This window comes from Erinaceus europaeus, chromosome 10, assembly GCF_950295315.1.
Source record: "Erinaceus europaeus chromosome 10, mEriEur2.1, whole genome shotgun sequence".
Lineage (NCBI taxonomy): Eukaryota > Metazoa > Chordata > Mammalia > Eulipotyphla > Erinaceidae > Erinaceus > Erinaceus europaeus.
The window spans coordinates 42,581,216-42,607,124 of record NC_080171.1 but is presented as its reverse complement, the minus strand read 5'-3'; the positions used below and the strand labels follow the sequence as shown (position 1 = coordinate 42,607,124).

Here is a 25,909-nt window from a genome sequence, read left to right as displayed (position 1 = left end):
AACTAAGTTTTATTAAAATGCTCATGTCCTTTTAGTATCTGATATTTATTGATAAAGTATCTTGGTGTAATAGGGAATAATTGAAAGTAAAATATGAAATAAAGTTACTGGGGAAAAAACAGGGTTTGTGGAAATGGAAGGAGGAGGCATAACTCTACTCACTACATGGGAAAGAATTTGGTCACTGTTCTCTTTAATAACTTTGAAAAATCTATTAGGAAAAGTATGGGGGTGGCCCAACATTATACCTCTCACTCAAAATGTCTATGACCACCTCAGAATCTATGTCATCCCCATTCCTGAGCTGTTGTCATTAATTCCATCAAATAGATGAATGTCACTTTGGCTGACAACACAGATTGCATTTCATTTCAAAACAGATTAAATGGGTTGACCTCAAGCATTCCTTCCTAAATGAAGATTAGACACCACTAATCAAACAGAAGTGAGATTCCTAATGCCTACCAGTCACACAGTAGACCACACTGGAGGCACTTCCATTTATAGATCCTACAGAGGGAGTACAATTATTATAAATAGCACTTGTATTTTATGAGTAGCAAATATACATTTTAGATTCTCACATGGAAATCAAGCATTACTTTGCCTCTCTCCTAACAATACAGTGAATTGTACTTTAGATGTAGTCATAAGACTCTTTTAAGTATTTGAAGCTGCTTCAGTCTTACTTAGAATGCATTCTAAGTAAGACTGAATTTATTGGTCAAGTATTGAATGGATGATATGGTCCACCTTATGAGACAAGATGGAGTTTGTGCTAATACATTCTGCTGCACCTGAATTAATGCCTTAGACCAAGTGTAAAAGTCCATACAGAAGTTTGTGGAGAATTCCATCTGTATTTCTAAAGTATAATTGTATGGTTTATGGGATTTACTTAACTAAGTTAGTATGGAGCACAGTTGGGGCAGATTACAGGCAATACTGAGTTATCTTTATCTAACTACTTGCAGTCCTACTGATAGATTTAATTTTAAGAGACAAGTTGAAGGAATCTTGTCACATACTCTTCAGATCAAAATAATTGAAGAAACTACACATTGTAAAATTCTAAGTACTTCTTTCAAGTAAAGAAATTGGCAGTTTTTGTTCAAGATGATCAATATAGTATCAATATAGCAAAGGTCCTGAAATGATAAAGATTGTTTATCCTTTTGGAACACAAATTTGTTTGTTGTCTAAATATTAAGGAAATATATCTCCCTTTGGATAGATCTATTAGCAGGCCACTCTAAAACACTTGTATACAAACTTGATTGCATGTGATACATTCCCTTGGTCCTTCTGGGTCACTTTGTGAGATTTAGGGGAGGAAAAAAGAGGGACCAAAGCCAACCTGTAGCTCATGTTCCTTGCAGTGTCACAAGTAATAAAATGTCTTTGTGTCTGATAGAGGGGCCTTGTGTTTTCTGCTGGCACCCATGAAACTGTAGAAGATTTAACTTGCTAGGTTGCCAATGAGTAAAATTACAGATCATTTACAGTCTTGACTACCACCTAACCATCTCTGTGGTTTTGTCTACCATTTATTGCCAGCTAAACCCACAGAGGCATTTTTCCTTATCTACAAGCTCTTGATATTTACACAAACCTATTAATGACATTTCTTGAAAACCATTATTCAAATAAAGATCTTTCTTTCATTTAACTTCATGCTCCTAAGGTAAAGATGCATGTTTTATTCATCTCTGAAGCTTCAACTACTACTATAAAAATAGGCACATTGTAAATGAATTGGATCAGGGCTTTTGAAACAGCCAAGTTGAGTCATTTGGATATCAATTGTCTTCTTGGCATGGTAAGCTTTCCATCTGCTTTCTATTTATGAAAGTTGTAAGATATTTTTGTAAGATCATAGATCTTTTGTAAGATCATCATGAGTCTTTATCACAACAACTCATGTGCCTATAAATTCATTTGATGATGATAACACTATTAAGAATGATCTAGAAGGTGGGTGGTGATGTACCCAGTAAAGTGAACACATTACCATATATGGTGACCCAGATTTGCCTGTGGGGAGATGTAGGGGTGGTGGGGATAGTGGAATAATACTATAAGTGTCTCTCCTCTATATCTATATCTATGTCTTTCATCTACTTAACTTCTATTAAAACAGAATGAAGAGGACCAGGTAGTGGTGCACCCAGTAGAGCATACATGTTACCATGCACAGGTTCAAGTCCTGGATCCCTACCTCTGACGGGAGGGGCAACTTCATGAGTGACAGAGCTGTGCTGCAGTTGTCTCTCCTCTGTTTCTCTCTCTTTCTCTTTATCTCTTTTTCAGCATCCATCACAAATAAAGGGAAAAAATCAATGTCCACTGAGTGTAGCAGAGTTGTGCAGACACTGAGCTCCAGAGAAAACCATGGTGGTAAAATAAACAAACAAACAAACAAAAACAGAGAAGGTTTAGAAAGAGGCTGGCAGAAATCATGGAGTTGTATATAATTTTGATTGACAGAGATCACCACCCTGGTGGTCAAAAAAAATGATCTATAGATTCTTTTTATTCAGATGGGGTATTGCAGTGAACCTGATTGGAAAATGCAAAAATACTGTGATCAGCTATGTCTCCAAATGTTTATGCCTCTGTCGTATGGTAAGCATGCTTTGTGGGGAAAAATGTTCTTACAAGAAATATGGTATCTTTTCCAAGACTGAAACAACCCTACCATATGTAGAATAGAAATTAAGAACACTATGACTTCCAATGCTAGTTGTGATTTTTCACAACTTTCCCATGAAAGAAAAACTCATTTCAACACCCTCCTTAGCACTTGATTCTTTTCAGATCCCTGCTCTTTTTTCCTGCTAATGTATAAATTTGAATGGCATATGTCATGGAGGCAGTGGCAGATCCCACTATCCCCACCAAAAAGATGTGGTCATTTTCTAAAAGTGTGCATTAAGTGAGAACTAATCTCTGTGTGAAGAGATTTATAGTAAGAGTGAAATAGAAAACTTTCACTCACTTTCTTGAGATCCTTTTTTTTTGGGAAAAAAAAGGGGGGAATAACAATTCCCCCATGCAAGCAAAGTTTGATCATAACTATTGTATTTGGCAGAATTCAAAAACTCATTTTCCACCAAAGTGAAGAAATATATTTGAAACAGTTTCCCAGTTCCTTTCACTGTCTCACAAGAAAAAGGAAAGGGTATAAAATCTTGCAGATTCTGCAATATCCTTAGTTAAAATAGCCTGGAAACATGTGTAAAACAGATTTTTAAGATGTATAAATAAATTTTACTCAGACAAAAGTATATTATATAAAAGATATGGATAAATAAAGATGAAAAAGATGAAAGACACAGTGTCCTTATTTCTACCTTCAAAGAGAAACTATGATTGATTATATTTGAATTAAATAGCTCTACCCAGATTAGTATATTTTAAGAATGAATACTTCACCTTTATTTCTTTTTCTGTCCCTTATTTCTTACTGATAGTACTGTGGTTTAAAGTAATTTGTAACATTGCTTTCTAAAGTGAACAAAGAATTAAACAATATTATACTCTAATAACTTAAAAATACTTGCTTAACTGTCAACTCAAGCACTTACTATTTGGGGCAAGTTATTTAAGCTTAATGAGCTGCATCTTTCTCATCTGTACAGTTTCAAGTATATAATGTTAACCTTAAAGGTACTGTTAGGATCAAATAGATTTTTCCATAGCAATTGTTAATAAATGTTCAGAGATTAGTGGTATTCACCATTTTTGTGAAGCTACAGATATTCCAAAGACAATGCCAAACACTTTACTACATAGTGACTCAGTAAAATAGGCATTATTAAACCCTATCATACAAATGAATACAGATGGATAAAAGAAATTATATTATATACCGTAGAGAAAAATAATTAACAACATAAGGATAAAAACCCAGCAAGATTTTCTATCTCTGGGCCCTGTATTCTTTCCTATAAATGTAAACAAGTATGAATAGATACAAAGTATTTCCATTTCACTCTAAAATCAACCCACATCCAAACTGCCAACGGATTTCACACAAACATAATCCATAGTGTCATATCTATAAATTTCTTGAGTAAGTTTGATGTGTTATAATTTCTGATTCAGAGGCTGGAATTTATGGGTTTCTGCTGCCACCTTTGTCTCCTGGGGCAAAAGTTGAATTGAGGACATCTGTAATAATAGGAGATTATAACTACACATAGATCTGAGTTCAGTAAAGCATTAAAATCTCAAGAAAAAGATTTACCTTCAGCAATCTGACTTCACATCTTAGATATAGCCTCATGTGCACTTATTTCTCATATTCTTAATCCTAGCACGATAAACCTTTCCCCCTACCTAGTTAAATTCTCTGGAATACATTTCAAATGTCATAAATATAAATAGACATCTTCACAGAGATCTTATAACTGGTGTGAATGCCATCTCCAGTACTTATCATGTATATGGGTTCTTTATTATCATTCATGTTTTTTTCTTTATTGGGGGATTAATGTTTTATAGTCAACAGTAAATACAATCATTTGTAAATGCATAACATTTCTGAGTTTTCCACAAAGTAATACAACCCCCACTAGGTTCTATACCATCCTGGTCCAGACCTGAACTCTCTTTTTACCTCAGAGTCTTTTACTTTGGTGCACTACACCAACTCCAGTCCAAATATCATTCATATTTTAATATTTGTATCAACTCCAAACTCTAGCCTGATTCCCTCCCCTGAATATAGTTTTCTATGTATATGGAACACTATCTAAGTGATGCTGTGTACTAAAAATAGTATATAATTATTGGAAATTTTTCAGGTAGTAAAAGTAAACAAACAACAATAAAACACAAATCTGCCCTCCTAACCTTTTCTACCCATTTATTTTTTCTGGAATGAGGACTATATATATATATATGATTTCACTCCTATAAGTCACAATTAAATTCATATACAGAGAGAGAGAAATAGAGCTACAAGGGCCCCACTTCAAGCCCTTGGTCCCCACCTGTAGGGGGAAAAGTTCACATGTGGTGAAGCAGGGCTGTAGGTGTCTCTGTCTCTATCTCTGTCTCTCCCTCTCTATAGCCCCCTCTCCTCTCAATTTCTCTCTGTCTCTATCCAATAATGCATAAATAAATACAATTTAAAAGCAGGGCTGTAGGTGTCTCTGTCTCTCTCTCTCTCTCCCTCTCTCTCTCTCTCTCTATATATATATATATATATATATGTAGCCCCCTCTCCGCTCAATTTCTCTCTGTCTCTATCCAATAATGCATAAATAAATACAATTTAAAAAAGAATAAAATCAGAGGAAGACACACTACTGTACTGGAGCATACTCTCTCATGTCACTATCTCTCTAATGTGGTGTTAGCAATCAAATCAAGGCTATACGCACGGAAAGGCATGTGACCTATCCTATCAACTATCCCTATGGCCCCTATACTATGTTTTGAGTGAAATTCTATGAACAGTTTGGCGTGCAGCCTTCTAGATTCTTCTCTACATATGTATCACTCCAATTATATATAAATTTGAATATACTATATGACTATACAACTATGTATAGTTAATGTGTATGCATGCAATAAAACATGTATGCACAATTTCTTTAGATATATGGAATTAGGGGCCAGGTGGTGGCACACCCAATTGAGGTCACATGTGTGATGACTCAAAACCCTGGTCTCCTTAAAGATTTAGTAGTGGTAAAGCAATGATTTGGGTGTCTTTTATCCCTCTCTATCTCCCACTCCCCTATCAATTTCTCTCTAGCATATCAAATAAAAAAGAAAAGAAAAAACAGAGAAAAAAAGTGGCTGCCTAGAATAGATTCATTATGAAGGCATAGAATACCAGTGATAACTCTGATGACAATAAACAAAACAAATAAACTAATTCATAATTTTTGTAAAATTATGTATTGAGCACTCAATAGATCTCTTGCCATTCTTTTCTGGCATAAAGTGTGTGGAGAAGTCTGCTGCTAATCTTATGGGTTTTCCTCTGTAGGTGACTCTCTTTTTCTCTTGAAGCCTTCAGGATCCTTTCCTCATCCTTATTCCTTTCCATATTAAATATGATGTGTCTTGGTGTCTTTAAGTCTGGGTTAATTTTGTTTGGGACCCTCTGGGATTCTTGAACCTTTATGTATTTTATGTTGTCTAGACTAGAGAAGTTCTTAGCTATTATATCCTGAAGAATGATTCTTCCCCTCCCTCTCTTTCTTCCTCTGATAAGCCAATAATGTGTATATTATTTCTTTTGAAGTCATCTCATAGGTCTCTGTTGTTGTTTTTAGTATCTCTTAATCTGTTTTTGAGATCTCTTCTTTTTTAGTTGTCTCTAATTTGTTCTCGATATTGCTAATTCTATCTTCAGCCTCATTTATTCTATTCTCTCTCCCCTCTGCAGTTTTCTGGAGTTCATCAATTTTGTTACCCTGTTCTGATACTCTTTTAGCTTATTCAGATAATTGTGTTCTTAGCTCAGGTATTTCAGCTTTCAGCTCTCTAATAATCTTGAGATAATCAGTGTTTTATTCCAGGGTCTCATTTGTTGTTTCTGCATTTCTGATGACTATTCTTTCAAACTCTTTACTCACTCCTGTTATTATTTCCTTAGCTAGTGTTTGGATGTTGACCTCATTATTTTGTGCTTCAACCTTTGGGGGGCTTTTAGTTGGACTCTAGTCGTGGTTCGTTTCTCCATTATTTCTTCTTGCTGGTTTAACCATTTTATATAGTATGTTATGAGGTACCTCTCCCAGTACTTTTCAAATTACTGATCACTCTTGCCTGGATTGACTTGTGTCTAAGTAAGGTAATTAAAGGGTTCACAGTTGTGGAAATTGACAGTTGTTTGATATTATTTTAATCCCTGAGTTGGAGCTCAGTGGTTTAAGAGCCTCTTTTGTTCTTTTCTTCCCTGTAGGCTATGTGAGCCTGAAGGCTTTTAAACTATCAGTAGGCGTCTTAGCTTAATCACTGACCCCTGATCAAGAAATAAAGCAGGGTGGGGCAGAGATAATCCAGTGGTTATGGAGAGACTATTACAGCCCCACTGCTAGGCCACGGAGGTATAGATCCCCTGAGTTTCCTTGTTAGTTCTCTGTCCCCTGGTGTCAGCACAGGGCCTCCCCGCCGCTGCTCCAGATTCTGAGAGGAATAGCAATGGAGACTCACAGTTTCATTTGGTGAGTTTCAGGGGAGTTTTCTCCTCCCTTCAGCTGTCCCCTTGTTGGTGAAGTTGGAGGTGGTGTCTCAAACGGTAAATTGCCAGACTGTTACCAGCTGCTTAATCTCTCCCTAGGCTCCTCTCTGTCCACAAGCCACACATGTTTGTACTCACTGGTGATTTGGTGGGTTCCTGAAATTGTTCTAGTCCTGTCTTACTGTGGTCCCAGGTAGTCTCCTTTGGTATTCCTAGTTGACCCACTCCCTTAGTTCTAAGAGCACATCAATTGTATCAGATTTAGTAGTTTAAAACAACACTCATTATTTACTTAACAGTACTTTAGATGGGAAGTACAGCATAGCAGGATTTCTTGCTCATGGTCTTACAAGGTTGAAATGAAAGTGTGGACCAGAGCTATGTTCTCATCTATTAATAGATTCTGGAATCTTCAACCAAGCTCATTCCCATTATATGCAGAATTGAGTCCCTTGTAGTTGTAAGTCTAGATTTTCTTGCTAACTGTAGGTTTGGATCACTCATATTCTAGAAGCTGCTCTTAGATTATAGCCATGTGATAATACATCATATGGTCTTACCAAACATGAAGCTTCTATCTTCAATACAGAATATCTCTCCCCAGTCAATTAAGACAATAATATAAATACCCTCACTTTTCAAAAGTTTGAGTTACTGCCTTTTCATTTTTACAAAAGACCTATATTAGGATTTGGTTTTGCTGGCCAAGAGAAATCTGAACAAGATTTTCAATTTCAGACAAAAGTGAAAAGAGATTTTAGTGTTTGTTTTGCTGGAAGTCCTTACAGAGGCACCATGTATCCTAAGTAGAGAGAGTGGCACTGCCAAGTTCCTTCCCACTTTATATTGCCATGACTTTATCATATAATTCCTGCTTCTACTATAAATTAGTGTCAGTTTATATATGCATTATTTGGGGTACTTATTTTTCAGGGGGTGCTGAGAATGTTTAAATAATGTCCATATAATTTCATGCTAATTGCATCTTTGTTTTATGCCAATTTGACTTAATGTTGCTGGCTTTGAAAGTGACTGGGATCCATGTGGATTCAGTCAGCTAGGAAGGATCCTCAGTTTCCCCAATGAATGGGCGACTAATCCCTAGCACTGCAAAAACAGTATCATCTGTTTTCCATCTACACCATGCCTCGGCCTCGCGTGTGCAGCTTGGCGATACGAGAATCCGGCATGAAGCCCAGCCAGTCTATCTTGGCATTACTCTCGATCGCACTCTGTCATTTCACAAACATCTCATAAAAACTGCAGCAAAGGTGGGCGCGAAGAATCACATCATTGCAAGACTGGCCAGCTCCTCATGGGGCACGAGCGCTTCCACACTGCTATCATCCTCTCTGGCATTATGCTATTCCACTGCAGAATACTGTGCCCCAGTATGGTTCCGTAGCCCCCATGTCCACTTGGTCGATTCCAAATTATATTCCTCCATGAGGATAATTTCTGGAACCATCCGTTCCACCCCGGTTCCATGGCTGTCAGTTCTTAGCAACATCGCCCCGCCAGATATTCGTCAGGATGCGGCATCATCTAAGTTCATTTCCCACGACTACGCTCGACCGGACCTGCCAATATACGCGGATATCTTTGCCCACCCTGTCCAACGCTTGACGTCTCGTCACCCAATCTGGTCCCCTACGCCTACACTGAACTTCTCTGTTCCAGTCTCTTGGAAACAGAGTTGGAAGTCAGCTGAGATAAAGAACAAACACCTCATCACAGACCCCTGCAAGCGTCAACCCGGCTTTGACCTGGCACATTATGATTGGGCCCTCTTCAATCGCTATCGAACAGGCCATGGCCGGTGCGCCGTTATGTTCCATTGCTGGGGAGCCAGAGACGACCCAAACTGCCCCTGCGGCTACAGACAGACTATGACCCACATAGTCAATGACTGCCACCTCTCCAGATTCAAAGGAGGTCTTGAAAGTTTACATCAGGCTCAACCTGATGCTGTTGACTGGCTACGCGGAAGAAGGGCAAACGCTAGAAGAAAAGACTTAATGTTCTTGCAGGGAGAGGGAAATCTGTATTTGTAATCAAATGTATCTTTGTGATACCATGTAACCTAAGCAAGGGAATGACTGACTGTATTTACTGTATTTACAGTTCCCATCCACACTCAAAGGGAGAGAATAATACAAAAGCTGAACTATAATCTGCGGAATCTTAGTGCTATCATAGATTCCTGCATGTCACACAATATATTCCACACAATATAGCACAAAGTCATTCTGGCAAAACACACATGGCAAAATATTCAGTCTCACAAGCAGTCTAGAAAAAGAATAATTACCTAAGACCACAACTAAGAAAGGTTATTTATTATTATTATTATTATTATTATTTTGCCTACAGGTTTATTGCTGGTGCTTGGTGCCTGCACCACAAATCCACTACTCCTGGAGGCTATGTTTTTCACTTTTGATGCCCTTGCTGTTTTAACATTGTGGTTATTATTATTGTTGTTATTGACGTTGTTGTTATTGAATAGAACAGAGTAATATGGAGAGAGGAGGGGAAGACAGAGAGAAGGAGAGAAAGATAGATACCTACAGACCTGCTTCACCACTCAGTGAAGCGACCCCCCTACAGGTGGGGTGCTGGGGGATTGAACTGGGACCTTTATGCCAGTCCTTGCGCTTTACACCACGTGCACTTAACCCACTGCGTAACCACCCAACCCCTTCTTTTTATTTTTTTAAAGGTAGAACTACAATAAAAAATATTTAAGTATACTTTGCTGGTATGAAAATGATTATCTGTGGTATACTTTAAGATTTACTTGGGGTTTCATAATTTTCAAAAACATAATGATATTACATCAACATAAGTATCAGCATTTAGGGGAATAGATAAAGTTTATCAGGATAACACAGTGCTAGGAACAATCACAAAATGTCTCCTGGAACTAAGGAAAAAAATCAACTTTTATAAATTAGTCTCCTATGAAAGGACTATCTAAACATTAAATGATATTATTTATTTTCTAGCTTTATAGGCCTTTTCATATCCATGGGAACTTCCTTATGTCATATTCAGCTTACATTATTTTGCAGCTGATAATGGAGCATTTCTTCTTTTGTATTCTTCCACATTCCATTAAATCTGTACTCACATTCTCTTCTTTGTTTTTTTTAATCAAGTCAGCCCTTCCCCTTTCCAGTTAATTTTTTAAATAGAATTTCACTGATGCTGAAACACCCACTGCCTGCTGTTACCTACAGGCAAAATCTTTGCCACCCATGGGAAATGAAGGAATTGAATATTACAAACAAACATAAACAGTTTAACTTGTGACACATTCTGAGTTTGAATTGCTAATACATTAGCTCTGTTACATTCTTGGTTAGGCTGAATTGAGTTTAACAGCTTAAAATGGTTATCCAACAGAGCAGAAATATACAGACAGGTCTACAAAGTAAGCATAAAAGCTGCCATGAAATGCTCCTTTATTTCCTTTTCTTCAAATTATGTCTTATTAATTGTGAATCTAAAAGCACTGATGATTCATTTTTTATGTTTTTCTTATTTTAAATGAAGTTTTAAGCATGAACACAAGTGTTGTATTGTAAACTCAGTTATCTATTTCATTACCCAGCTTCAACAATATTAACCCCTAAAAGTTTGCTTAAATATACTGTCATTAATTACTCACCCAAATATTTAAACCACATTCTAGATGTATTTCTCATACATTTCACACCATAATGTGTATCTAGATTGATATTATCAAGCATAAAAGATGTCGTCATACCCACTAAATCTAACTATATTTTGTAAAAGGCAGTAGCCTTGAAATTCCCTTTTTATGCAGTTGTTTGTTAAGTGCTTTTAGTATTAGTTGCTTGTAGTATGAGGTGTAAAATTCCTTGCCCCTTCCCCCTTGAATAAGCAGGACCTAATCAGTTAAGGCCACCCATTGTTCAAAGGACCCTACATGGGGACAAGCCTTATCAGGACCTTTGAACAGACTTTGTGGTGTGCTGTCTACCGGATGGGTGGTCATAGCCCATGGCAGGAGGATGTGCCTGGTTGAATTCTATTGGTTGTGTGATCTTACTATATTTGAAAATAGCCCGCGCTTTGCTTTGAATGGATCATGCTTTTGCTAAGTTTGAAATGATTGGATCTTGTGTTTGCTATAGCCTGTTATTGGATGTAGGTTGATAAGGTGATGTGCTCCCCCTCCCTGAGTGTAGTCTGAATTCCTATAAATTGTATTGTTTGAGCCCTGTTCGGGGTCGAGCTTGGTAGACTAACACCAGTCACCATCTCGGCCCGGATTGCAATTCGTCAATAAACATCTTTGCTTCCTTACAGTGGATGGTGGTTTGATTTATGCTCGCTAACATTTGGAGGCTCCAGCGAGATCCCTCAGACGGGTATTCCTGAGGACACCCCATCCTGGGTCCGGACCCTCGGAGGCCTTGGAAGTCCTGCCCGGCGCCGGTAAGTCAGGCCTGAATTTTGTATGGTACCATTTCTTTTCTAGCTCTGTGCCTCCGGAGGACCAGTGAGTCAAGCTTGATTTTTGTGTAAGTCCCCGCGGGGCCTGGGGGTCTGTGGATTGCGGGACGCCGCGTTAAAAATCCCAGACCGCAGCGCTGGGGAGTGACGACTCCCAGGCTGCTGGGGTAAGGATCTGGAACAGGGTTCGCCCCGGAACCTGAAACAGGGTTCACCCGGGACCTGAAACAGGGTCCACGTAAGGATCTGGAAAAGGGTCCTCTTCCGAACTGTCTCTCGTGGCCACTCTGTGTTTGTCTCTTTTACTCTCCTCTCTTTGGCAATTCGCGAAAAGGCTGAGCTTGATAGTGCAGCTGAGGGGGTCTGGCCAGAGCTACTCTCCGGTGACTCCTGAAGGCCTAACTGGCAACATTCCTTAGTAGCGGCGGCCGGAATGGTAATTGCCCAATCTTGACTGAATGCATGGTCTGCTGCGTGTGTGTGAATGTTATGTGCCTCACGGCCTGAAAAGCTACGGGGCTTGAGTGGGCCCTAACCTGCGTGTCCGTGGAGTCGTTTCAGCTAAACGGGGATTCTCAACTTAGTTGAGACCAGGGCCGGGGATTATACGGCTACCCTTAAAGCTAAGACTCCTTAAGGTCCCGCGAGGGGCCCGGCCAGGCGGGCACAGTTGAGTGTCTGACGTCCTTCGGATGTCAGTTCCATTTTCCCCACTAACTATCTGTCTTGTCGGCCTTGTAGTCTTAGCTGGTTGTCTATTCGTTTGTCTCCTTCCCTTATTTTGTGTTATGGTACCACAGGAGGTTAAAGGTTAAAAATTTAGAAAAACTGGAGTCTCCATTAATAAAAACTTCTTGCAACCTAAAAAGGGAAGAAGGTCCCAAGTGGACACCCTTTGGGTTGATAGGGAAAAACTGTGTGAGAATGAGAAAACAGTGTGCCAGCTGGCTGTAAGAAAAGTATAAAAAGAACCCGTGAAATCTGGGGTGTTAGGTATTGTCTGGACATTTGTTAAGCGCGCTTGTCTGTCTGTGTGTGTCTTGTCTGTTTGTCAGTCTGTGTTTCGTGTTCACTTACTTTCACTTTGCAGGAATGGGCCAGGCGGCATCTACCCCACTGGACCTGGTTACTCATAGTTTGGGGGTAGGAGTGCATAAATATAAACTCATGACTTTTTGTTCCTCAGAGAGGCTCACCTTCGATGTAAGATGTGTTTCTGTGCTTTTTTGTGTCCCTGTGTCTTTTTGGTCAACATTAAGAAATCATCTCAGAGCGACGGGACCAGATTTGGTTCCGGCCTGAAGTTGCCAGCTGAATTTTGCCTTGTCTTTGTCTCTCTTTTAAGCCTGAGTAGCAGAATCATGTCCTCAGGCTAGTCCAGGCAGGACCCTGAGGGTGCCACCCTGCCCTCACAGGAGTCAGGAGGGCTGGTCACAGCAGGGGCCTGGAGCCGGGCCAGGCAGCAGCTCTAGTGCAGGGGTGACACCCCGCCCTGCCTCGGTGTGGCTGTGACCTGGGACGGGTCCATGGGTGCAGATGGGTGATAGTGCTAGCATGTGTGTGGCTTTACCCATGCCCCCGGAGCTGACTGGAACTGTCTAAAAACTGCCCTTGGTCCTCTTGGGCTCCTCGTGGAGAGAAGCTGAAAGAATTTGTTTCTTCCTCTTTGTTTATTTAGGGCTAGTTAAGGTTGTCCTAGGAGCTATTGGATAAAAGAAAAATCTTAGTATATAAATGTGAGATGTTTCATCTTGAAAAATTGTGTGAGTGCAGATCTAAATTTGTGTTTGACCAGGTATGTTGCTAAGATGTGTCTGTACTGGTTAAAAGCTGCTCTTTTCCCTAAGCAATCAGCCCAGATATATAAATGATAAAAAGGTGGCTATGAGATGTCTTACATGTTTATATGTGTGTTTTAGGTTTGTTTTAGTGGCCTAAAAATGTTAATCTTAAGGTTAAAAGTGTAAGTAACTTTAAAGCTGCATTCTTATCAAAGTTCTTTAGAGTTTTCAATACAGTTCTTATGTGGTAATATAAGGGTAAAAATTAATTTGCTAAGACAGCTAAAGATTTAAAGTCTAAAGTATTTAATGTGACAATTCATCTTCTCCAAATTGATATGCAAATTATCTATTTTATAGATATTGGTCCACAGCAAATTTGGCATTTGTCTGACATTGAAAATGCTTTGAGAAGTCACTAGTATGTGTTAACTCTCTAAGTAATTAGAGTTTGTTTAAAGTTTAAAGAAAAATTTAGTTAAACTGAATTTGGTTTAGAGATCCTGGTTATGGAAATTGCTACAGGAGGTTAAAAAAAAACTTTTAAATGTATGCTCTTTAAAATTCAAACAGAGTCTCTCAAGTTAGGTATCACACGCTGAAGATGTGTCTCTATCTCTTGTGTGAAAAATGGCAGGAAGGTTATTGACATGTAAATGTTTTAAAATACCTTCTCAACTAAAGAAGTAGAACTGGCTTAGGCGAGTGAAAAATAACACAGTGGTTATATTAATGATTTTCTAGCCTGAAGCTTTTGCTCTGGTTTTCCTCTTTATATCTTTCTGCTTTTAAAAATTATCTGGTTTGTTTTAAGACACTGTCAGAGATTTATTCTTGACAAATGGTATTTTTGGTCTGATAGAAGATTTGTTTTGGCAAATCCTGGTTTAACAAAATTATTATTTTGAATATTTAAGTTATGAGGTTTATTTTAGCCTTTTAAGTTGCCATATTAGAGTTCTAAGAGGTAAAATCTATTAAGAGTTTTATATCTACACTTATTCATGATAGCTTTGTGATGAGTAAAGATCTTAACAAAAACTGTTTTGATATTGTGCTTAAATTGTCCAAGCAGTTTAAAATAATGCTAAAAAATGGTGATCATTTTATTATGTCAACACATTAGATATTGACTTTATATACTATACTGGTATATCTGTTTGTTAAAAAGACCTTCTAAAATTACATAGAGATGTATAGGCAAATTCTGGTCATTAGATTGTCAGTTTTGGTAAGCTCTTAATCTGGTTTTGTGTATGTCTTACTGGTTACAAATGTACGAGTACGGCAGTGATACCCTTTCAATCATACTGCCAGGTTCTCTTAGGGGGTCTCCAAGAGGCAGTAAAATGGCCCACAAATTTCTCTAAGGTAAATAGAATGACACTAAATTTGGCGTTTTGTTGCTCAAATCTGCCCCAGGTGTTAGAAAAAAGTTACAGAAGACAGAAAGATTTTAAAGAAAAGCTGAGAGATTGCTCAGAGGGTTTTTAAGAAGTTGGTAAATGTTTTGACATTAGACTTTGGAAAGAAAGAAAGGAAAAAAGAAAGAAAGGAAGAAAGAGAAAGTTGGGGCAGTGCCCAGAGGGAAAAGGAAAGTCAGAAAATTGGGGCTAAGGGAAGAGAAAGATCAGTGATGTTACTGCAAAGAAAAAGGACACTGGAAGAAAGGCTGTTTTATCAACAAGCCATTTAGACTGCTGGTTGATGAACTTAAAGGCATAAGCCGGGGAGTGCTGACCCAAAAACCTTGGGTCATGGCACAGACCCGTTGCCTATTTGTCAAATATTGGACCCTGTAGCTGCTGGATGGACAAAATGCCTGAGGACAATAGCACCTGTGGCACAGCTGGCAAGGAAAGCAGACAAGCCATCACTGGGGCAAGTCCAATGCCCACCTAACCTGCTACCAAGTTCTGTTCCTAGACCAGCCATGAGTGAAATTCAGTGCTGCCACCAGCCTGAACCCTGCCACCCTGATGTTGGAGACGGATCCTGAGGCTCCCTACAAATGCATGACTGCCAAGAGGTATGCCTTTGCTACATGGCGTGTGCATGGAGCATGTGGGGAGAGAAGATTCCTGACTCCCGGGAAGATGATCCAGCAAAAGAACCTACTGGAGGCCGCATGGACCCTGCAAGAAGCAGCCGTGACCCATTGTTCCGGACATCAGAAAAGAAACTAGAGGGCAGATGAAGCCACTTGTGCAGCTACACAACAAGCAGAGCCAGCCTTGACATTGATTCTACTAGGCTCCCTGCTTCCAAAGGACCCTGGATACAGTAAGGAGAAATAAGATGGGCAAGAGATTAGGACTAGAGACTAAATAGATTTTACAGAAGTAAAATCAGAGACTTTTGGGTATAAGTACTTGCTGATATTTATAGACACATTTTCAAGTTGGGTAGAGATTTAACCAATAAAGTCTGAGGGGGCATAGATGGTGAGCAAGAAAATTTTAGATAAAACAGTGCCCAGGTGGAGAGTTCCCTCTCACCATTGGTTCTGGTAGGCAGACATTCACTGTTTTTGTGTCTCAGTTAGTGACCTGAGAAATGGGAACAAATTGGAAATTTCATTATGCTAACGAGTCCCATATCCCTGGGCAGGTAGAGAGATAAATTAGACCTTAAAGGAGACTTTAACTAAATTAACCCTTGAAACTGGCAGGGGATTGGTATCGCTCCTGGCTCAGGCCCTTCTGAGAGTACACTGTCTCCCATTGTAAACAAACTGTCTCCCTTTGAAATGGTTTTTGGCAGACTGCTGCTGTCATGATCTGTGATGCTCTTGTCTCTGATCTATCCCACAACTGTTACCAAGTTCTTACAGATCTCCAGCCTATATTGCAGGACAATTAGAATGCTGTGCTACAAGCCTTTGGGAAGGACCCTGTCATCTGCTGCCTGCTCCACAAGGCACACCCAGTGAGAAAGACCTTATATTGTGATCCTGAGTACACCAACTGCTGCAAAGGTTGCCGGAAAGTGGCACTAGATTCATCACATTCCTTTGAAGAGGACAGTTGCTGATCCCACTGACCCAAAAGAAAAAAAAGATGAAGATGAATCAAAGATTTGATTCTCGGCTAAGACAAGTGGGGAATGTAAAAGGCAGTAGCCTTGAAATTCCCTTTTTATGCAGTTGTTTGTTAAGTGCTTTTAGTATTAGTTGCTTGTAGTATGAGGTGTAAAATTCCTTGCCCCTTCCCCCTTGAATAAGCAGGACCTAATCAGTTAAGGCCACCCATTGTTCAAAGGACCCTACATGGGGACAAGCCTTATCAGGACCTTTGAACAGACTTTGTGGTGTGCTGTCTACCGGATGGGTGGTCATAGCCCATGGCAGGAGGATGTGCCTGGTTGAATTCTATTGGTTGTGTGATCTTACTATATTTGAAAATAGCCCGCGCTTTGCTTTGAATGGATCATGCTTTTGCTAAGTTTGAAATGATTGGATCTTGTGTTTGCTATAGCCTGTTATTGGATGTAGGTTGATAAGGTGATGTGCTCCCCCTCCCTGAGTGTAGTCTGAATTCCTATAAATTGTATTGTTTGAGCCCTGTTCGGGGTCGAGCTTGGTAGACTAACACCAGTCACCATCTCGGCCCGGATTGCAATTCGTCAATAAACATCTTTGCTTCCTTACAGTGGATGGTGGTTTGATTTATGCTCGCTAACATATTTCTCTAATAATATCAGATATCCAGGCAGTATCTACAATATTTGATTGTAATTACAATGGTTAAACAGACAAAGCATTTAAATCAGGGTCTAAATAAGGTCCATACATTGAAATGACTGATTTAGTCTTTAAATTTTTCTTCTGTCTTTGTTACTTGCATTTCTTTTTGTTGTTGAAGAAACTAAGTCACTAATCCTAGACAGTTTTTTAATGTCTGTTTTGCTAATTCCATTTCCTGGATTATTTTTATTAAATTATTTTATCAGCTATGTTTACTATAAGCCATTAAGTAAATTTAAATGCTTGATTAGAATCAGATTTGGGTTTTTTTTTTTTTGGTAATATTTTTTCTTTCTTCTTTTCTTTTTTAACAGAGCCCCAATCAGCTTTGGTTTATAATGGTGTGGGGGACTGAACCTGGGACTTAGGAGCCTCAGGCATGAGTCTCTTTGTATAACCATTATGCTATTTACTCCCACTACCCCAGATAATTTTCTTTCACTGGTATTATTGCATATGTCTATCAGAATGTATGCAGTTATTTATTTATTTTAATGGAATCAACTATTTTTATTTACTTATTTTTATTTTTTATTAGTGATTTAATATTGATTCACAAATTTATAAGATAACAGGGGTACAACACTGTTCTCAGCACCAGAGTTCTGGACCCCCAATCCCTCCATTTGTAAGCTACAGTAGTTCTCCCAAGGTTGCAGACATAGGTCAACTATTATTTCCACAACCATCTGTCTACATTTGTATATATTTGACTTTTTTTCTTTTAGGTCCCATCTTCTCTTCCTTTCCAAGTCACACATACAACTATTATGACATTCAAATGTCCCTCCCTTTTTCCTCCTCTCCAATTCCTTATGTAGTTGGAGTTCCAAGACTTCTGGTCATCTTTCCTTTATCACTTCTCCCTCACGGGGAGTATAGATCAAAATTATTTTGGGGTGCAGGTGAATCCACACTCCCAGCCTATTTCTATCTTTCCCTAGTGGTGTAGAGCTCTGGAGAGGTAAGGTTTCAAGACACATTGGTGAGGTCTTATACCCATGAAAATCAGGTTGGAATCATGATAGTGTCTGCAACTTGGTGCCTTGAAGGACACCAAGATACAAAGTGGGGGGGCAAAATGATTAATGAACATGAAACAAAAAGTTGGAGCAGAGCAGATAATATTAGGGATCATAGGGTGGAAAGAAACTAGGATGTCCATTTTGGGCATGTTCCTAGGGGCCCATGACTATTGTATTTTTTGCTCGAGTTTGATAGCTAACATGGAGTTGGACTGAGAAGATGGTGTCAGAGTAGAGAAAAGGGCTAGAAAGTTGGATTAAGGCAAAGAGTAGATCCCACTCTTGAAAAAAAAATCTATTAATAAAATTAACTCTTTACCTCATCCACCTGATCCAGGGCCCACATATATATTTATAGTTAACACAAGCCTGTGTATCCTCTGAGTCCCTATAGGGCTGAGCTCACAGCAGCTCATGGTCACAGCTGGAAACACTTCAGGCTGCATTCATTCTAGGAACAGTTTTCTTGAGGGCAAGGTATGATGACCTAGCCTCCCCGTGGAGACTGGAGCAGTCTCTATCATTGCTGCTTTATGGGGAGGGCAAAGTCCTGGGAAGACCTGCAAGAGGGCTTATGATGACAATCTTGATTGTAGTAACTATTGATGGAGGAAAGAGGGATGTATCAGAGGTCTAGGTCCATCATATTTGTGTGAAAATCCAAGGGTTCCATGACTAGGGCCCCAGATGATAGGGTGACCAAAAAGACCATTATTAAGTGAGCCAGTCTCTTGAACTTATCCAACTTATTAGTCCTTTGACCACCACAAAGTTTCTCCCAGTTGTTTCAGTCTTGAGTGTCATTTGTTGTTCCCATCCAAAATTAGGTTTTTGGGATTTGTCTTCTTTGGGCCTTTCTACTAGATTTCCAAACTAATGTAGTCTAAGTCTGATCCATAAGAGAATTATGATACCTTCTTTAGGAATTTCTATTAGGATTCCAGGCTTATTAGGTCTAAGTCTTATCACAGAGGGCTATTAATGACTATATATGTACAACTATATCCAGTACCCTAAACCCTACGCTTTATCTAGTATCTGTAACTTTGTTTTGTTGTTGTTGTTGATTTTTGTTTGGCCTCTAGTGTACAGTGCCTGCACTAGGAATCCACTGCTGGGGTACAGTGCCTGCACTATGAATCCACTGCTCCTGGAGGCCATTTTTTTCCCATTTTGTTGCCCTTATTGTTATTGTTATTGATGTCATTGCTATTGTTGTTGGATAGGACAGAGAGAAATCGAGAGAGGAGGGGAAGACAGAGAGGGAAGAAAAGACAGACATCTGCAGACCTGCTTAACTGCTTTTGAAGTGAACCCCCTCCCTGCAGGTGGAGAGCCGGGGGTTCAAACCAAGATCCTATGCCAGTCCAGCAATTTTTTGTTGAGAATGGCATGATGAACTTTGGGAATGGGGGGGGGAGTAAGCGTTGGCCTTCCTTGTCCCCCCATATCCCCCTATAACAATATATCTTTCAACATGCAAGTGGGTCCAAGTCATTATCTTTTTTGTTTGTTCGCACATTATTGTTAAATAACCTAAAAACTAGCCATAAATCCAATGAGTTAAGGGGCTAGGCCGGGTGGTGGCACACCTGTTTGTGAGTGCATATTATAGTGTGTCAAGACCCAGTTTCAAGCCCCCAGTTCCCATCTGCTGAAAGTAACCCTTTCAAGCAGTGAAGTCGTACACTTACAGCTCTCTACCTCTCTCTCTCTCCTTCTCCCCCCCTTATCAATTTCTCTCTGTCTCTATCTGAAGTAAATAAATAAGTTTTAAAAAGAAAATAAATAAATAAAAAGCCAATGTATCAGTCATTTTTCTCACTGAGGTGGCCATCTGCCTAAAAAAAATCTTAGTTTTCTAAGTCCCAGGTTCAATTGCCAGCACCACCTTAAGCCCTAGGTGAGAAGTGATCCAGTAAATAAAATAAACAAACTAGCAAACAACAGTAAAACTATAATGAATGATCCTTCACAGGGGAAAGAAAGTCACTGTTTTATCTGGATTCTGTAAATATAATCAAATAAAAATTTCCACAGGCCTTGTACCAGTGCTCCTTTCTCTCTCTCTCTCTCTCTCCCACCACCACTAACAACAACCTTAAAACGTTGGGCCAGAAGATACTTCAATATCAGACACAAGAATCTCTAAAAAAATTGACTTTTCTTCTGATCTAACTTCCTTTATTCTGAAAATTCCATTAATTATTTTATTTACATTTTTAAAAAGGTGTATTTATTAATGAAAGCTATAAAGAGATTACTCTGGCATGTGTGGTGCCTAGGTTCAAACTCAAGACCTCATGCTTGCAAGTTGTTTCCTCTGTCAGCTGTACAGCCTTTCAAACAAATGCACTTTTTTTTTTCTCTTTTTCTTTCTTTTACTTTTTCTCTTTCTTGAGAGAGAAAGAGAAAGAAAAAGAGAGAGAGGGAGATAGAGAGGGAGAGAAAAAGGGAGAGGGAGAGGGAGAGGGAGAGGGAGAGGGAGAGGGAGAGGGAGAGGGAGAGGGAGAGACTATAGCACTAAAGCTTCCTTCTATGAGGTGAGGACTATCCTCAACCATACAACCATGGGTTGTGTAAATGACAAAGAAACAAACCATTCAAGTGAGCTATTTAACCAGTCCTCTGACTTTTTTTTTTTTCTTTTCACCTCCAGTGTTATTGTTGGGGCTCAGTGCCTGCACTACAAATCCACTGCTCCTGCGGCTATTTTTTTGGATAGGACAGAGAGAAGTTGAGCGGGGAGGGGAAGATAAAGAGAAGGAGAGAAAGATAGACACCTTCAGACCTGCTTCACTGCCTGTGAAATGACCTCCCTGCAGGTGGAGAGCCAGGGACTCGAACCGGGATCCTTATGTGTCTTTCTTTTTTTAAGGTAGAAGCTGAACGAGCTGATTTTAGACCTTCCCAATATAGACATTTTAATGTTATAAATTTTTAAATGTTTATTTATTTTCTTAATTATTTTCATGAGACAGAGAATGTGTTTATCTGTGAAAGAGAGACCAGAGTACAGCTCAGCACTGAGACCGTTAAGGTCTCATGATATCCAAGTCCTTTGCTGTAATGCTGAATTCTCAAACCCAGTACTGTCTACTTCTAAGTACTATTTCAGTTCATTGCACAGATTTTTCTATATCTCTCTTCACTTTCATGCAGATCAAATTAGTTTCTAATTTCTCTTCTTCTCTTTGAAACATGATATTTATGTTCATTTATCACATATTTCCGTATACTTATTTTCCAGATGTTTGTGGATTTTCCCAACAACTTTCTTTTATTAATTTATAATTTAATTCCACTGGGATCAAAACAACACGCTACTTAATATTCTTTTAAGTTTTTTGAAATATATTTATGGACTCAGTGTTGTTTTGTTGTTGTTGTTTTGTTTTTGCCTCTAGGGTTATTGTTGGGGCTCAGTGCCTGCAACATGAAACCACAGCTCCAGGAGGCTATTTTCCCCCTTTTGTTGCCCTTGTTGTTGTAGCCTTGCTGTGATTATTATTGTTATTTTTGATGTCGTTGGTTGTTGGATAGGACAGAGAGAAGTGGAGAGAGGAGGGGAAGACAGAGAGGGGAGAGAAAGATAGACACCTGCAGACCTGCTTCACCGCCTGTGAAGCGACTCCCCTGCAGGTGAGGAGCCGGAGGCTTGAACCGGGATCCTTACGGTCCTTGCACTTTGTGCCAAGTGCGCTTAACCCGCTTCACTACCGCCAGACCCCCAAGTGTTATGGTTTAATAAGTATTCTGTATGCACATTAAAAGAATGTTCATATGTCTCTAGTCACAAATATGTGTGTAATAACTTTTTAGTAGCCTTATCTTTTTAATATGTTTTATTTCAAAGTCAATTTTGATTTGATTTAATTTCCTTTTTATGGATCATATTTTTCTAGGGATTTTGAATGCTTAGTAATTGTTATTTGATACTTTTATTGTGAGGGTCCTGAATCTCTATTTGCAGAAGTAGCATTATTATGAGACTGGTCAAATCATTTGAAAGAGTTTGCATCATTCCTCTTGAAATTTGCTTTTGTCTAGATGGAACCAGAAAAATTAGACTAGGATTAATGTCATACATTTCTGGGGACAAAACCTTTCTGATTACTCTCATGTGCCCCATGCATTATGAGTTTTTCTACTGAGAGTGTAGAAATAAGAACTATTTCAAAACTCTGAGAATATTTTAATTAATCATTTTGGGTGACTATTTTCATGATGTTAGGTATTTCCTTATCACATGTGTGCTGATCAGTGTTCAGCTGACTGTAAGACTGTCCTGAACAGTATGTAAGTCCTCTTCTTATGAAGCAATCTGATTTCCTGTACCCTGACTTAAGAGCTCTTCCGGTTTAGCCTTCTTTATCACCCATGTCTGCTTCTGCAATTCATTAAAACATTAAAAGCCCTAGGTTTCCTCTCCCTGTTCCAGTCCAGCAAACTCTCCAGGCAAGAAAGTGGAACAATCACGGAACTTGTCTTACTTATTTTTCATCTTTGAGAGATCACTGTCCTTTATTGTTTGATGTCCATGGTTCTGAAAACATTTTTGGGGAGGTGGGTGTCTGGTATTTTACATTGTTTCATGTGAAAGACTAAGTAGGATCTTTGTTAATTTTCTACTTTTTTACAATTTCAGTTAAATGTACTTTTCATTTTTTGTTCAAGTTATATATATATGAATCAGAGAGATCTGTTGTTTTTATTCTTTTCACTAATTTGTGTCCATGTTTTTTCATCACAACACTGCCCAATTGATTGTAAAGCATATAATTACTCGATAAAAGTATAGTGAAAATCATGGAGGAAGATGTATTAGAATCATTTGTAGATCTTTTTCTAAACAATATGACCCATTACTATGAAGTTTTCTTGTTTTTTTACGGGGATATTGTCTCCTTTAGTGACAATCTGTGTTGTTATTGATTGGGATATAACTCACCCTTACTTGATACTTTTCAAAATATGGTCAAAGAATGAACTTCATGCTTGATAAAAGGATATCTCTGAGCCCAAAATTGACTTCCAAAAGAATCTTTGGGAATGGGGTTAAAAATCCCTTCTTTTTTGTCATCTCAGTTTCAATAGTCTCCGATAGATAGCAAGAAAGAGACACAGAGAGAAAGACACCATGACACCAAAGCATGCTCTATTGTGCTGGAGGTAGGATTCAAATTTACAAGGCAATCACGGCAAATAATAATAAAAAAAAAAGACTATTCAAGTGAGCTATTTTGTCTGTCTTGAAATCCTTGTTTTCAACTGGACTCCCAAGTGATTCCCCTACATACCAAGTTTTAGAAACTATTTCCTATGGAATGAAATTTACTTCCTCTTTGAAATATATTTTGAAGTTGCTACTACCCATGAATGCATATTTTCTAAATATTTTATAGATCTAATTTTCTGTTTGTTTTTTTTTTACCTATGTACGTTCAACTATTCTCATATTGTTTTAGTTTTAGAAGTCTATGTTAAGGTAATTATTAGTCATAGTTTCATTAAATATATAAAAGTTCGATGTATTTCCCCAAGAGATAATATAACTTGTAGAATATCAAAATTCTCAGAAGATTTAGAATAGGCTAAATTTTGTTATTCATAATTGTCAAATATTTCCATATATTAAAATTTCTAGAAATGTACCATATGTGTTTTCAAGAGATAGGATTATTTCACTGTATTGATTTTAAAAGTTTTCTTTTTATTTATTTATTTATTATCAGATAGAGACAGGATTTGAGAGGTGAGGGGATAGAGAAGGAGAGAGACAGAGAGATACCTGCAGCCATGCTTCATCACTCATGAAGCTTTCCCACTGCAGATAGGGACCAGGGGCTTGAACCTGGGTCCTTGTACACTGTAGTGTGTACAGGTATGCTACCATGTGGCCCTTAATTTGGAAAGTTTTAAAAATGTATTTTACTAGAAAGAAAGTTTAGAGTATACGACTCCAGCATATCCAGTGCTGAGGACAAAACAAAGCCTTAGGTGTATCTTGCACTGTGTGACTGAGTCATTCCCCTGGCAAGAAAAAGTTATTTTTTAAGTCTTACATAATTTTATATATCAAAAAATTATAATTATTTAAAATCTTGTTAACATATGCCATCACCTACTACAAATGGGACATCTCTCAAATGGGAGCATATATGGGTTATCAAATATGATTGTCAATTTTATATTACTAATACTGGTGGCATTTTTCATTCTACTATTCTTCATAATGTTTCTAGAGTGGATTATATGGATGTATAGTATTTGGAAAAATTCATTCCAAGTGTTTATTACAACTGTAATAAAAACTACCCCAAGTCCCACCTCCACAATCAATGCTTTAAGTTTTATTTATTCTTTTGATTATTACAAGCAAGGTAAAATTTAAAAAACATAAAATATAACTTTCAAGTAGAAGCATTATTATTTACTCTTGAGTAAAGGAAAATATCTTGAGTCATTTTCATCAAGTTGAAAAATGCCTTTTGGTAAATAATACTTCCTTTTATTGTTGGTATACAAATCCCAGCTCTGAGAGCAACCTAAGAGGTATTGAAAGTGCTTTTCTCTAAAAAGAAATAAAACCAAATGATCAATGTGGAGAGGCTAATGTTACCTAGAGTCAGAATCAAGCAGAAATTCTCATATCTTAGATTTTATAGCCAAGCTGCCAAAAGATGTTAAAGTTAAATAGGGTAAGTTAGGAATGAGGATATAACTCATGACTTTTGAATTTTCCCTTTCAAGGAAATAATAAGATCTCTCAAAGATGTTGGTTTCATTGTTTAATTATACATCCAAAATGATTTTTTCGATTTATAGTGACTCACAATTTTCATTGTACAAGTCTTTCACCTCCTTTGTTAAATTTATGTCTAAGTACCTATTTGTTTTTGTTGCTATTGTAAATGAGATTGAAATGCTCTTCCAAATTATATTATACAGACTTACTAAATACAACTGAAAGAATAAAAGACTCTTCTTAAATATTTCTGTAATTTATTTTTTTTTAAATATATATATATTTTTTATATTTATTTTATTTATTTATTCCCTTTTGTTGCCCTTGTTGTTTTATTGTTGTAGTTATTATTGTTGTTGTCGTTGTTGGATAGGACAGAGAGAAATGGAGAGAAGGAGGGGAAGACAGAGAGGAGGAGAGAAAGATAGACACCTGCAGACCTGCTTCACCGCCTGTGAAGCGACTCCCCTGCAGGTGGGGAGCCGGGGTTCGAACCGGGATCCTTATGCCGGTCCTTGTGCTTTGCGCCACCTGCGCTTAGCCCGCTGCACTACAGCCCGACTCCCTGTAATTTATTTTTTATTATCAAACATTTAGTTTATTCTATTTTGATAGAGAGAATGATACAGAGAGGAAGTTATAGTGAGAAAGAAAGACCAGAACACCCTCAGTTCTGGTTTATGGTGATACTGGGGATTGAACTGGGAAATCAAAGCCTCAGGCATGAAAATCTTTTACATAACCATTATGCTGTCTTCCCAGCAAAGTTTCTTCAGTAAGGGTTAAACTGAGTGTGTCAATATGCTTGACAAAGTATTCTGACATATATCTTACCTAATGAATTCTAAATAGCATCGTGACATCTCCCCCCTCATGTGTATCTGTGTGTAAGGGTTAAACTGAGTGTGTCAATATGCTTGA

At 38.3% G+C, this 25,909-nt stretch overlaps 1 long non-coding RNA gene across 1 annotated transcript in view; it reads right to left on the bottom strand.

The window, feature by feature from the left end:
- LOC132540876 (uncharacterized) overlaps positions 1 to 25,909 on the bottom strand; it is a 43,458-nt gene that overhangs the window by 1,067 nt on the left and 16,482 nt on the right. The gene's annotated exons all lie outside the window — the stretch shown is intronic.